This window comes from Triturus cristatus, chromosome 2_1 (genome assembly GCF_964204655.1).
Source record: "Triturus cristatus chromosome 2_1, aTriCri1.1, whole genome shotgun sequence".
Taxonomy (NCBI): domain Eukaryota; kingdom Metazoa; phylum Chordata; class Amphibia; order Caudata; family Salamandridae; genus Triturus; species Triturus cristatus.
Genome location: NC_140581.1, coordinates 974,692,132 through 974,706,900, shown reverse-complemented (window position 1 = coordinate 974,706,900; position 14,769 = coordinate 974,692,132).

Sequence of the window (14,769 nt, the reverse complement as noted above, 5' to 3'; positions counted from 1 at the left end):
TGTCCCATATTGTCTCACTCATTTTATATTTCCCTGCCTTTTCATGCCTGTTCATCCTCCTTTCCTCTACCATGTCTAGGAAAGCCTTCTCTTCTTCTTTCAAACTTCAAGTTAAATTGTTTCTAAAAATGTAATCTAATGTTAATTCTTCTGCCTCAATAAAAATCTCACCAAAAATGTTAGCTTCTTTAGCTGGATTCAACTTTTTGTTCATAGGCAATTGCCCAAAAATGTTATCTTTGTTAGACATCTCATAATCTATTTTCCCTAACAAATAAAAAACACTACTTAGCACACTGCATGAAATCCCATACGTAGCTGGTAAATGGTGATAAGTAACACCTTCTGAAACGGATGCAGGTAATTGCATACAAACGTAGCAATCCCTAACTTCCATTGTCTTTACGTATTCGTATAACAACCTTGAAAAAACATTGCTAGAAAAATCATTAATCGACCTATCTTTATGTATGTAAATGTTACTAATTCTAGTCGGAACTACTTTCTGTGAACTCTTCTCTACATTGGTCACATTTTCAGTATGTATTCCAAAAGTATCTATTGTAACTCTAAAAGTAACTAATAAAGCTAGTACACCCCATAATAGCATTAATAATCCAGTACAGCAGCAGCACATTCTACACCATCTTTTCAAAAAGGCACATCTACTTTGATTATTCTCTGTGTTAGCCATTTTACTACTTTGGCAGTGTCTTTTGACTTAGCCTCTTCTACTCCACTACTGAGTTTTAGAACTCTAGATTATTTCACACAGCTAATTTAGACTTTCTTCTCTTCACTTCTCTCCAAGTGACTCCTTTAGTTCACTCAATTTGGATTTTCATCACTTTTCACTTCTTCTTCAGCAACATTAAATTGTATCAGATCTTCAACAACATCCTGTGCATCCGACTCTTCTCCAATGTCAGTCAGGATAACTTTCAGGATTCCAACATTTTTTTCTTCAACCACTTCACGTATGGTCCCCTCTGGATTTCCTTGACTTTCTGCCTCTTCACCTTCAGACAGTGCCACGTACGTCCATTCCGGTGACCTATACTTCTGGTTAGGTTTTCTGATTCTCTTGATCTCCTCTGGTTCTTTTGAGACCTTTTGTTTTTCACCTTTTGTTTGATTCTGACTAGACACCTCGTTCACCTGTTCAGCTTTCGATGAACTTGAACTTGAACTTGCACTTGCTCGTGTCAGTCTGTACCTTAGCCTCTTTATCCTGTTGGGCCAAAGATCTCCTCTTACAACCCTTTTTGGTCTCACGTCTTTATTATTTCTTTCTCCAATCCAAGTTCTCTTTCTCAGAACTCGACCCTCTGATTTCTCATTCTCACTCTCATCCGATTCTGTCTCATTTGCCTCTTGTCCATGAACAATTCTCTTTTGCTCCACAGTCTTTTCCACCACTGATTTAGACTTCCCTAATTCTGTCCCTCCTCGGGTCTCCGACACGCAATCTTCTTGCTGTCTACTTGTCCCTTCACCTAGCTTATCAGGAATGTTCCCTACACCTCCTCGGGGGTCATCAGCAATCTGTCCCTCTCTATCTTCTTCTGACCCTGCTTCTTCAGGTGTAATCTCAAGTGGATTTTCAACCTCCTCATCTGATTCAGGTGTAGTCTCTGTGGAGTTGCTCTTTTCTCTTCTTTCTTCTCCACTGCTTGTTGGAACTTCAGGCACTCTCACAGAATCAGATCTCTCCTCTGAGACTCTCAATGTTTCTCTTGAAGCCTCTCTTGGAAAGAAAAAAGAATCACCTGACTCTCTTTCTCCTTCACCCCTTTCTGGATTCTTTTTTCTTCTCACTGGTTCAGTTTCTGCATCATCACTGGAATCTGACTCTTCAAAATACTCCTTACCAGTCCCATCCTTTGGATTTGGAACTCTTAGAGTATGACTTGCATGCACCCAGTTTTTCACACCAGCACACTTTACTGCCGTTGTTGTGGTCAGAATAACTTGTCTTGGCCTTCCCCACCTTGGAACCAAGCAATTTCTTCTCCTGTGCACCTTAATCCTCACCCAGTCCCCTGGACTCAGATCATGGGCTTGCTTCTTCTCAAGTGTGGTAGCATCTTCTCCAACTTGGTGAAACACAGAATGAACTGCGTCAGCCAGGCCTTTACAGTAATCCAAAATCATGTCATCAGTTATTGTCATCAATTTGTTGACAGGCACAAATGCATGTCTCATCGCACTTCCCATTAATATCTCGTGCGGACTCAAACCTGTGGTTCTATCTGGAGTAGACCTAATAGTCATAAGCACTAGAGGCAAGACATCAGGCCATTTCATTCCAGTGGCTAAACACATCTTACCAATTCGGTTTTTTATTGTGCCATTCATCTGTTCAACGACGCCAGAAGCCTCTGGTCTGTATGCACAATGTAGCTTCTGCTGTATGCTCAATGCTTCACAAATTAAACCCATGAGCTCATTGTAGAAGTGTCCACCTCTGTCACTGGGAACCCATACCTAGGAATCAACTCTCTTAACAGTAACTTTGCAACTGTTATCCCATCATTTCTCCTAGTTGGATAGGCCTCCACCCATCTTGAGAACAAACAGACTACCACTAGAACATACCTCAATCTGTTCACTTGGGGCATTTCAATGAAATCTATTTGCATTCTGGTAAAAGGACCTCCTTCTCTGCCTATTGTTCCTAGACTCACCACTGTCTTTTTCCCAGTATTAAACTGCTGACAAATCAAACATCTCTGACAGATGCTCTCTGCAATCAACCTGAACTTTGCATTGTACCAGGTTTGTTTAAAAGACCTAATCATTGCATCCCTTCCCAGATGTCCCTGGCCATGATACATTCTTGCCATTGTCGACAACATGGAATTAGGCATGACTGGTCTACCATCTCTATAGATCCAAACATGATCTGTCTCTCTTGGGGCACAACCTGCCTTAATCCAATCTCTCATTTCCTCATCTCCTGCTTCATCCTGCAACTGTTTCACTTCATCCCACGTTTCTAGGACATTAGTAAACATCACAGAACAAAAAGACATCTCCCTTTCTCGTGCCCTATTAATCGAATGATTGTTCTTTGCACAATACTGTGCTATGTCATTGGCAAAACGATTACCAAGACTAACAAAATCATCTCCTTGTCCATGAGCAGCACACTTCACAACTGCTAGCTCTTTAGGCAGCTGTATCGCCTCAAGCAACTTCCCAATCACTTCAGCATTCTTTATTGGAGTCCCACTCGACGTCAAAAAACCTCTCTGTAGCCAAAGCTGGCCAAAATCATGAACGACCCCAAATCCGTACTGACTATCAGTCATCACAGTCACTCTCAGATTCTTCCCAATCTTGCAAGCTTTTGTCAATGCCACCAATTCAGCCACTTGAGCAGATCTTACTCCTTTCAAAGGCGAAGCTTCCATAACTTCTGAAACCTTGCACACCGCATATGCTGCACTCAGCACACCATCATCAGTTCTCAAACATGATCCATCCACAAACAGCACATGATCACTCTCAGGCAATGGCAAATCTCTTATGTCTGGTCTGGGTTTTGTGCAGTAGTCAAGCACATCCAAACAATCATGATCAACATCATCTCCCACATTCACATTGTCAGCATCTGGTAACAACGTCGCTGGATTCACATTCACACATCTCTCAAGAGTCACATTTGGTGCTCCCAGAATGATTTTCTCATATTTAGTCAACCGACTATGTGACATGTACTGAGTCCTGCTTCTTGTCAAAAGAATAGCCACATCATGAGGTACGAATACCCGTACAGGATATCCCATTATTATACCCTCACTCTGTTCCAAGCTTCTGCATGTAGCAGCTACTGCTTTCAGGCAACCTGGCAAACCGACAGCTACAGGATCAAGTGTTGATGAGAAGTACGCAATTGGCCTTCTCAGTTGTCCATGTTTCTGAATTAACACTGAAAGTGCACATCCATTTCTCTCACTGCAGTACAACTCAAACTCTTTCTCATAGTCTGGCATTCCCAAAGCAGGTGCTTCACACATTCTGCTTTTTAACTCTTCAAATGCTGCCATTTGTTCTGCATCCAATTCCAATGGGTCTCTCACTTCACTTTTGGTCAGTTGAATCAGTGGCTTTGCTATCAAGGAGAAATTACTTATCCACTGACGACAATAACCCACCATTCCCAAAAACATCCTCACTTCTCTCTGGGTCATTGGGGCTCTCATACCTCTGATAATTTTGATCCTGTCATCGGTCACCTTTCCCAGACCTTTCTCAATATTGTGTCCAAGATAATGCACCTCTTTCTTGCAAAATTGCAATTTGGCTGGAGATACCTTTAACCCTCCATCTGCCAGATGATTCAGTAAAGCTATGGTATCTACTTCACAAGCTTCACGTGTCTTCGACGCCACAAGTAGGTCATCGATGTACTGCACTAGTACTGAGCTTTCAGGCATGATCAAACTCTCCAATGATTTTTTCAACAACTGATTGAATATAGAAGGACTCTCTGTATAGCCCTGTGGGATACGACACCATGCTAAAATACGCTGTCCAAACCGAAATGCAAAAATCGGCTGGCTGTCATGATGCAATGGAATTGAAAAGAAAGCATGACACAAATCAATCACCGTGTACCACTCAGCATCATGAGGAATCTGATACAGAATCACTGAAGGATTTGGCACAATGGGACAACATGCCACCACAATTTTGTTAACCTTTCTCAAATCTTGTACAATCCTGAACTTTCCATTAGGTTTCTTTAGCCCCATTATCGGTGAATTACACGGGCTACTCAGTAACTCTCTCAAAACACCCTGTTGAATCATCTTGTCAATTATAGGAGTTATTCCTTCAATTATCTCTGGTGTCAATCTGTACTGTGGGATATTAGGATAAACAATCCCCTCTTTCACTGAAATCTTCACTGGATCTACATTATTCATCAATCCCACATCTTCTCCAGTAAAATCCCAAACTGCTGTTTTCACTGTGTGTCTCAACTCCTGAGGCAAATCATCTGGATTAAACACAGCATATGTACCAAAAATCTCACTCTCTCTATTATCTAGAGTCATCCGGTACAAAACATCCTCATCTGGTGTTTCAAAAGCTATTCCATCCGGAGTGCAAAAAATTGTACAATTCATCTTGCACAATAGGTCCCTACCTAACAAGTTCACTGGACTAGTGTCACAGACTACAAACCTGTGCATGTCTGAGAATTTCCCTATTCTTACCCTTACTGGTTCGGCAAGACGAGTCTTAATCTGTGTATTGGCTACACCAACCACTTGGATTGCTTCGTCCGAGAGAGGAAGATTTCTAATATCTGCTGATCTGACAGTTGATCTCGTCGCTCCTGTGTCTACCAAAAAAGTAACACTCTCCCCATTTATTTTCCCATCTACAAATGGTCCTGCCTGGTCTATTTCTAGAGTTGCACCAAGTATGCACTCTTCCTCCTCTCTTCGGCACCGTCAATAGTCCCCTTCAGACTCACTCCCCTCATTCTTTAACCAGTACTGCTGTACCAGGTTTGAACGTCTCGGTTTGTTTACCTGCTCATCATTGTAGAATCCTGAGTCCTGGTTATACTTTTGGGACCCTCTATTCTGCGGCAAGGGCGGTTTTGGCTCTTGGCTCTGTTGTCTGACAACCTTCTGCTGTTGCTGCTGATGATTACACCCCTCGTTCTGCACCTGTTGATTTAAGGGTTTATTTTCATTACTCACTAATGGTGGATTGGTACACTCGGATCTCCAATGCCCCAATTGTCCACAGTTGTGACAAGGGAACTTCTTCTTGGCCTCCTCTAGATTCCCCTTTCCGTTTCCCGCATATTTGGGCCTATTTACTTGATTATTTGCCTGTTCCACCAACTGTGCTTCTTGTCTCTCAGCCACCTTCACCTGTGCCCACATTGCTTTCTCTTTCAGCTTTCTCTGTTTTGCCTCAATCTCATCACTGAAATACTTTGCATGTCTCAAGATTTCATCAATCTTTTTACTCTGCCAATCAACTGTATGCTCACGTATTCTTTCACTGATTTCAGGTCTCAGGCCATATACAAATCTGTATACAAAATGACTCAGATCTTTGTCACCCAGGTGTTCATCTCCACTGAACTGTTTAAAAGCCAGTATCAGCCTTCCGTAAAAAGCATGAACTGATTCTTTCGCTTCCTGATGTGTTCGATCTATCTTAACCCAGTCTGTCTCTTTCGGGGGTACTTTATTTTTCAGGAACACTATAACCTGATCATATTTCTTCATAACCTCTGGATCTGGTGCTCCTGTTTTCGGATCTCTTGGATACTCCTTTGCAGGCCAATCTACAACTATTTTACACTCTGCCCACAAGTCTGCTGGAACAATTATATCAAACAGACTATTCAGGTCAATCCACAGCACTTTTGACAATTTCACAAACCTGTCTACCTGCCTATACCACTCGACGGGCTTTTCTCTCAGTCGAGGGAAATCATTTGTAAATGACAAAATATCCTGTCTAGTCCATGGGACATGTACGTATCCTCCTCCAGGAATCTCTCTCATAGGATAAGCATCCATTGTTTTCTCTTTTTCTCTCATAGGAGAAGCTGAGTAAGTCCTGTCCACTGAATCTTCCCTTTTCTTGTACCACCTATCCTTCCACTTTTCCACATCACCCCATTTTCGCAATAAGGCAATCATTTCCTTAATCTGTCCTGTTCTGCCAGCACCATTTAGATTTTCAATATCCTTGTCAGAGAAATCCACCCTGTAAGGCTTCTGCAAAGCTTTTACCTTATCCATATCAACTCCTTGTTCACTCGCTATTGCCTTTAACCTGTCATGTGTACTCTTAGCCCTCCAGGTGATACTCTTGCACATAAATAACAACTCTCCATCATGATGGTTTTTCAGTATATCTGTAGGAATTGTTCCTGCAATAAGCTCCTCCAATTCTATGCGCAACCTGGCTACATCAATTGCCTGTGAATCTTTATCCTTCTTTTGAAGAACTTTCAACCAATCATTCAAATCTTCAGCTGTTATTTCAGTAGACTTTTTCACTGCACCCTCTTGTTCTGTCATTCTCTGTGGTTCCAAAATCGTTCCTCCCAAACAACCAGTATTCAATCCTGAATTAGGCTGCACATCTGATCCTCCACTACATGTGTCATGTCTCAGCTGCCTCAAATTATTTTCACCCGTCCTCATTCTTGATTCCTCCAAAGTGCAAGAACCAACCAAACCATTACCTACATAGGCGACTGTCAAACTATTTTCACCCATTCTTTGTTTATCAAAAATAGGCACAACCGGACCAATTGTTACAGGCACTGTAACAGCTTCAAGATTTTTCGTCAGCTCTCTAATTTGCTCAGATGTGGTTCTGGCTAATTCCCTTGTTTTCTCATCACCGATTCCATTCTCTCTCTCCCGCTCTCTCTCTCTTTCCCTTTCCGTGAAAGAGTTACCACCTTTCAGATCAGGTGTCATAACCTCAGTTTTAATAATTCGCAAAGTATCTCTTATCGGAGTAGCAACTGACATGCTCTCTTCTGGTTCTGGTCTATATGGAGGTGGTCTCTTGTAAATCATGTCATCCAAGACCTCATCCTCATAATCTTTAGGCCCATACCTTCTCACTTCTGTATCAGGCACCTTTTCTGCACCTTTCCTCCCTTCCGCTTCTTCAACAGTTCTCATAGGATATAATCCCTCTGACATACTAGCATCTCGCCATCTCCTCATTCGATCATGATGAGTCTCACGATTCTATTCTATTCTATTCTATAGTTTTGGTAGAGCGCAAACAGCTGCCCCAGCAATGAGGCGTCCCGGCGCTAAGAACCAAGGTCCTGGCTGAGCGGAAAGGGATGAGAGAAGGGATGTTACGGGAGGGGGGATAGATAGGTTTTTACTGCTTTCCGGAAAGCTGGTAAGCTATCTATGCTGCGGATGTGTTGCGGCAGCTCATTCCAAAGTTTGGCTCCAAGGAACCTGAAGGAGCGGCCTCCCATGCGGCAGAGCTTTATGCGCGGGACGCGTAGGAGGTTTTGGTTAGAAGATCTTAGGTTCCGTGACGGCGCATAGGGAGTGAGAAGTGGCCGTAGCAGAGGGGGGGTATCGAGTTTGAGGATTTTAAAGGTCATGATGAGAGTCTTGAATTTGATTCTGGAATCAACGGGTAGCCAGTGTAGTTTTTTGATGGTAGCTCTGGCTGAGCATCAGCGGGGGAGGCCGACCAGAGTTCTAGCCGCAGAGTTTTGTACGCGTTGGAGTCGTGCTACCTCACTTTTGTTGGCACCAAGAAGGAGAACATTGACGTAGTCAAGACGCGAGAGGATGGTGGCTTGAATAATAAGTTGGCGAGTTTTGGAGTCGAAAAAGCCTAATATGTGGCTGAGGCTCCTCAGCAAGCCAATACAGGTGCCAGCAACTTTTTTGGTGTGGGCCTGAAAGTTGAGTGAGGCATCCATCCAAACGCCTAGATTTTTCACTAGGGATTTGGGAGAGGGGATGGTGCCCAGGGAGGACGGCCACCAGTGCTCATTCCAGAGGCTGGTGTTTTTGCCAAGGAGTAGCACCTCTGTTTTACCAGCGTTGAGTTGAAGACAATTCATTGTCATCCATTGGGCAACCGCGGAGAGGCCGTTTTTGAAGCTAGAGGAAGAGTTAGAAGGACCTTCTGAAAGAGCGATGGCCAGCTGTGTGTCGTCGGCATACGACACTAATGTCAGGCCCCACTCTTTGGCCACTACCGCCAAAGGCTGGACATAGAGATTAAAAAGGGATGGGCTCAATGCAGTGCCCTGCGGAACTCCCTGTGCGATGGGGTGAGGTTTGGATAGGAAGGGAGGGGCAGAGACTCGGAAGGATCTGTTTTTGAGAAATGATCGGAGCCAATCTAAAGCATGGCCAGATACTCCAAAAGTCTCCAAACGATTGAGAAGGATGTCATGGGATATCGTGTCAAAGGCCGCGCTGAGGTCTAGAAGAATCAGCGCAGCACTTTGACCGGCATCTAGAATCGTTCGGAGGTGTTCTGTAGTGGCCAGGAGAGCAGACTCAGTACTATGGCCTGGTCTGAACCCATTTTGAGATTGGTCCAGAATGTTGTTTTTGACCATGTGCTGGGATAGAGTACTGTTCACATGCGCTTCAGCGAGTTTAGACAGCCATGGGAGCAGGGAGATCGGTCGAAAATTCTCCGGTTTAGATGGGTCTAGGGTGGGTTTCTTGATGATGGGTGAAACCCACGCTTGCTTCCAGGCTGATGGTACACACGCTGAAGTGAAGGAGAGGTTCAGATTAAAGGTAATTGCCGGTAGGAAGAAGTTGAGTGACTCTAAGAATTGAGCCGGGCGCATGGGGTCAGCCGGGGAACCAGTTTTGACTTTTTTGCATATTTTGATGAGGTTATCACCGGAGATTTCCGGGATGGCAGTTAGGGTAGAGTAGTTGGGGGGAGGAGAAGGGATGCTGGTAGGGCTAGGGGAGTGCTGAGGAAAGGAAGTATAGATTTTCTGCACCTTGTCAACAAAGAAGCTAGCAATATCTTCGCATTGTTGCGCAGAGGAGATATTAGGGAGGGGAGATCATATTTCCTCCCGAACATATACCTATAGTTGCCTCCACTCTTCTGCTTTTCTCGCTCATGCACCTCATCTTCCCATTCCACCAACGCCTCGAACTGTGTCGGCCTTGGTCTAGGCTCTAGACACATCATCTTTTCCCGTAAATTTCTCAACACGGCCAGATTACATGAACCATGTTCCGGGAACGCTAAGACATCATCTTCCTTAGTATACTTAGCCCAGTTATCTAACCATATACAGGTATGATACCCATATTTCGCAACCATGAAGGATGCAGGAGTTCTTGTCGGAGGTAGCAATTCACCTTCTCTAGGTATTATGTTCTTATCCTTGTCGAACCACCTTTTAATTTTACCGAACAAGGATTTCTTTTTCTTTCCCTCCGGTTGATAATACATTTTCGCGCTTACTACAACCCTCTAGTCCTTTCCGCAACTGTACGATCTTTAGTCCAATAACAGCGCCAATCCTGGAGTGTCTACGTCACCCTGTACTCCTTCCAATCCCTGCGCGGCTCACACCAACGCACCACTCCTAGCGCGAGCACTGTTCTGGTCCACTGCCCAATCACAGTGCGGTCTGTATGACATCAGCAGTCGCTGCAGTCGCTTCTGCTCCTGTCTTTTGTCACTCGTCTACCCCTCCTTTACAAAGTCTTTTCAGTAGACTTCGTTTCAGATTCTACAAAATCTATTAGTTACAACATATAACATCTCCATTGTCTGCTTCGCTAACCACAGAATAGTAAAGAAAATTCTTTCTCACAAGAATCCCGCTTCCCTCTAGAACAGCGCTTACCACTACGGAATAATTACTTTCGTTGACACAGTAGCACATCCCTCTACTCTGCCCTTCTAACATGCATCCATTAACTGTTTCCTCTAGGACTGCTCCAAAGAGTCTTACAATTTACTAAATGCTCATACATTCACGCACTTTCACACCAGAAAATGTAGCACATGCACACAGAATCCTGCCTTTCCCGAGAACAGCAAACAGTCTGTCCCACTACAGAATTATAGCACGCGTTAACCAAGCAGCGCTTACCTCTGCCCAGTCCTTCAGACAAGCTCAGAGAATACCTATTACTTCTCCAGCGATAAGCTTTAACGGCGAACCTTACGGATCCCTGGGACTTAAGACCAGAGTTTCACAAATAACCTTCGCTACCATACACACTCCTTTTATACCGAAAATATGTCCCTAATAGTAACACACGACGATGTCACTGATTCCGAACCCAGACAATGTGACGCGCAACTTCAATTGTCACACGTTTTTTTCCCCGCATACGTACAGGGCCAACAATCCCGTTTTTCCCGAGAGCAGCACTCACTTCCCTCTGCCCTACTACGGAACCGTCACCAGCTCCCCACGTTCCAGAAGCCGTACACACTACATAGAACTCAATACGACGACTTCAACATATAGTATTAGTACATATACCAATATCAATCAATAAATCAAAAGCCTATGTACAAGCAATCTATCTGATCAAGACAATAATCTAAAACCATCATACTGCTACCAGGAAACTGCTGCACATCGGCGCATATAAAATCTCCCTACTTCCACGGAGGAGACATGTTGTCGCCTAGCACGGACATGAGGGACACGAGCAAGTGGGAGGGCGGGGATGGGAATGGAGGAGGCGGCGAGAGATGTACTGCTGTTTTCAGCTGTGGGAGTGCTGCAGATCGGCGCATATAAAATCTCCCTACTTCCACGGACAGAGTAAATTCACAGTCGCAGGCACATACACTCATCATACGCTAGGGCCCATCACACTAACATTCATTCTATTACTCTATCCACACTGAATATATGAGAGAAAACCTAAACCAATCTGCATCTAAAATGAGGTCAATGTGACCATAAAGAAATTGTCCTGAGTCATGATTTTAAACATAGGAAATACATCTGTAACTCAATAAATGACAAAGAATACCACCCGACACTGGAATTCAAACAAATGGTTGTTTATCTAAATTAGTTCAAATGAAAGTCAATCAATAGCAAAATTATTATTCTCATAGTTACCTATTCTAGCTAAATGGATCAGGACAGGTCTCTCAGTAAAGTCTCTCGAGCTGCCGTCCTCAGCATGGGTTCAGGAAGAAGTGGCCTCAAAAATCCAAAATGCTAAAAATGCTAAGAACCACTCTCTAGTCTAGTAATATTTATAGCAAAACTAGCGAAATAAAAGTATCAAACAAATTCTGAATGTCCGTTGAGCCGCTGAGCAAAGCGAGCAGGAAAGGATGTCACTTGGTAACATTTGCTATTGCTCACCCCTGAGGCGGAAGCCGGGGGCTCTTTCCCTGTGTATTTTCGTAGCTCTTTGGCTTCAATATCTTTTTACAAAAAAGCGTTTTTAAAAACCTGTATTATATTTTAATCTGCTCATTTTTACCTGATTGGTGTTGTTGTATATGCTCGCGCTGCTCTGAGACCCCTCGCTGCTGTTTCCTGACCGGCGCAGCTGAGTTGGCTGCTGGCGCCGGCAGGCTAGGACGGTAGACTTCTTGGGGGAACGATTCGAGAGCGGTCCAGTAGTTGGACGCTTTCGTCACGGCAGGCTAGGTATATGTACCTCGCACAAGCTAGGCTCAGTCTTGCTATTGCTCACCCCTGAGGCGGATGCCGGGGGCTCTTTCCCTGTGTATTTTCGTAGCTCTTTGGCTTCAATATCTTTTTACAAAAAAGCGTTTTTAAAAACCTGTATTATATTTTAATCTGCTCATTTTTACCTGATTGGTGTTGTTGTATATGCTCGCGCTGCTCTGAGACCCCTCGCTGCTGTTTCCTGACCGGCGCAGCTGAGTTGGCTGCTGGCGCCGGCAGGCTAGGACGGTAGACATCTTGGGGGAACGATTCGAGAGCGGTCCAGTAGTTGGACGCTTTCGTCACGGCAGGCTAGGTATATGTACCTCGCACAAGCTAGGCTCAGTCTTGCTATTGCTCACCCCTGAGGCGGAAGCCGGGGGCTCTTTCCCTGTGTATTTTCGTAGCTCTTTGGCTTCAATATCTTTTTACAAAAAAGCGTTTTTAAAAACCTGTATTATATTTTAATCTGCTCATTTTTACCTGATTGGTGTTGTTGTATATGCTCGCGCTGCTCTGAGACCCCTCGCTGCTGTTTCCTGACCGGCGCAGCTGAGTTGGCTGCTGGCGCCGGCAGGCTAGGACGGTAGACTTCTTGGGGGAACGATTCGAGAGCGGTCCAGTAGTTGGACGCTTTCGTCATGGCAGGCTAGGTATATGTACCTCGCACAAGCTAGGCTCAGTCTTGCTATTGCTCACCCCTGAGGCGGAAGCCGGGGGCTCTTTCCCTGTGTATTTTCGTAGCTCTTTGGCTTCAATATCTTTTTACAAAAAAGCGTTTTTAAAAACCTGTATTATATTTTAATCTGCTCATTTTTACCTGATTGGTGTTGTTGTATATGCTCGCGCTGCTCTGAGACCCCTCGCTGCTGTTTCCTGACCGGCGCAGCTGAGTTGGCTGCTGGCGCCGGCCGGCTAGGACGGTAGACTTCTTGGGGGAACGATTCGAGAGCGGTCCAGTAGTTGGACGCTTTCGTCACGGCAGGCTAGGTATATGTACCTCGCACAAGCTAGGCTCAGTCTTGCTATTGCTCACCCCTGAGGCGGAAGCCGGGGGCTCTTTCCCTGTGTATTTTCGTAGCTCTTTGGCTTCAATATCTTTTTACAAAAAAGCGTTTTTAAAAACCTGTATTATATTTTAATCTGCTCATTTTTACCTGATTGGTGTTGTTGTATATGCTCGCGCTGCTCTGAGACCCCTCGCTGCTGTTTCCTGACCGGCGCAGCTGAGTTGGCTGCTGGCGCCGGCAGGCTAGGACGGTAGACATCTTGGGGGAACGATTCGAGAGCGGTCCAGTAGTTGGACGCTTTCGTCACGCACTTTACAGTACTTAAGGATGTCACTTCCCCGTCCGCGCAGCGGGCGGGCGCAGCGGGCGCGCCGACGGCGCGCCGAAGGCGCGCCAAAGGCAAGCCCGTCTGCGCCCGTCCGCGACCGACCGGGGCTCGGGGCCAGTACCCCTGCTTCTTCTGTTTATAATGACAGGAATAACTCAACATACATTAGGTACACTACTGATGACTTACTTGCCCTTCGCCCCAGGATACATGACAGCTGCAGCCACACTCTTTCTGTGGTTTCTCCTATGCTTCAATGCGCGACTTGCGGCTTCTCCGTGTCGAATGATCGAAAAGAGGAGTTGGGGATGCTAAACATGAAGCTGACTCTATTAAATTGTAGATCCCTTAAAAAACACCAATTAGAAATACACGATTTGGTGCTTGAAGGTAATCTTGACGTTCTCTTCTTAACAGAGACATGGCTAGATGAAGCCTCAGCACCCGATACCTTGGAAGCTGTCCCCGTAGGATATAACCTGCTCAGAATTGACAGGAAAAGGCAGAAAGGTGGAGGATTGGCAATGATTTATAAAAACGACCTACACTGTACTTTGGAGAAAGCCACTCTACCTAACAGTGAGGGAGGCTTCTTCTCGATCATAGCCAACCCTAAAAATGTCATCAATGGATTTCTCATATACCGGCCCCCCGGTAAGACCTCCGAGTTCTGTAATAATCTAACAGATCTAATATCTCAACATGCTCTTCGCTATAAAAAATTTCTCATTTTGGGTGACATTAACTTTCACTTTGAGGACCCCAATTGTAGGGAAGCTCATGCTGTGATAGAGGCCTTGAAATCACAGTCGCTCATACTGCAATCTACCCTCCCATCTCATCAACTAGGACATCTTCTTGACCCCATCTTTTCGAACTGGGAAGGGGTTAAGGTTGCCATGCCATTACAAATTACATGGTCAGACCATTTTGTTATTCCTTTTGAGATTGAAATTGGCCCACAGGAGGATAGTATGATCAAACCTAAACCTCAGAAGCGCAGAGACTGGAAGAAGTTCACGAAGGAAGGCTATAAAATTGCTTTACTTAAAGAACCCCCGTCTCCAGGCAATACTCTGCTCAAAGCCTGGGCCGACTATGAAATATGGATGTCTGAGGCTCTGGATGAGGTAGCACCATGGACACTAAAGCCCCCCGCCAGGAAAATTAAGACTGCCCCCTGGTTCTCTAAAGAACTTAAAGAAGCCAAAGCCAAATGTAAAACCACGGAACGTAACTGGAGGAAAAAC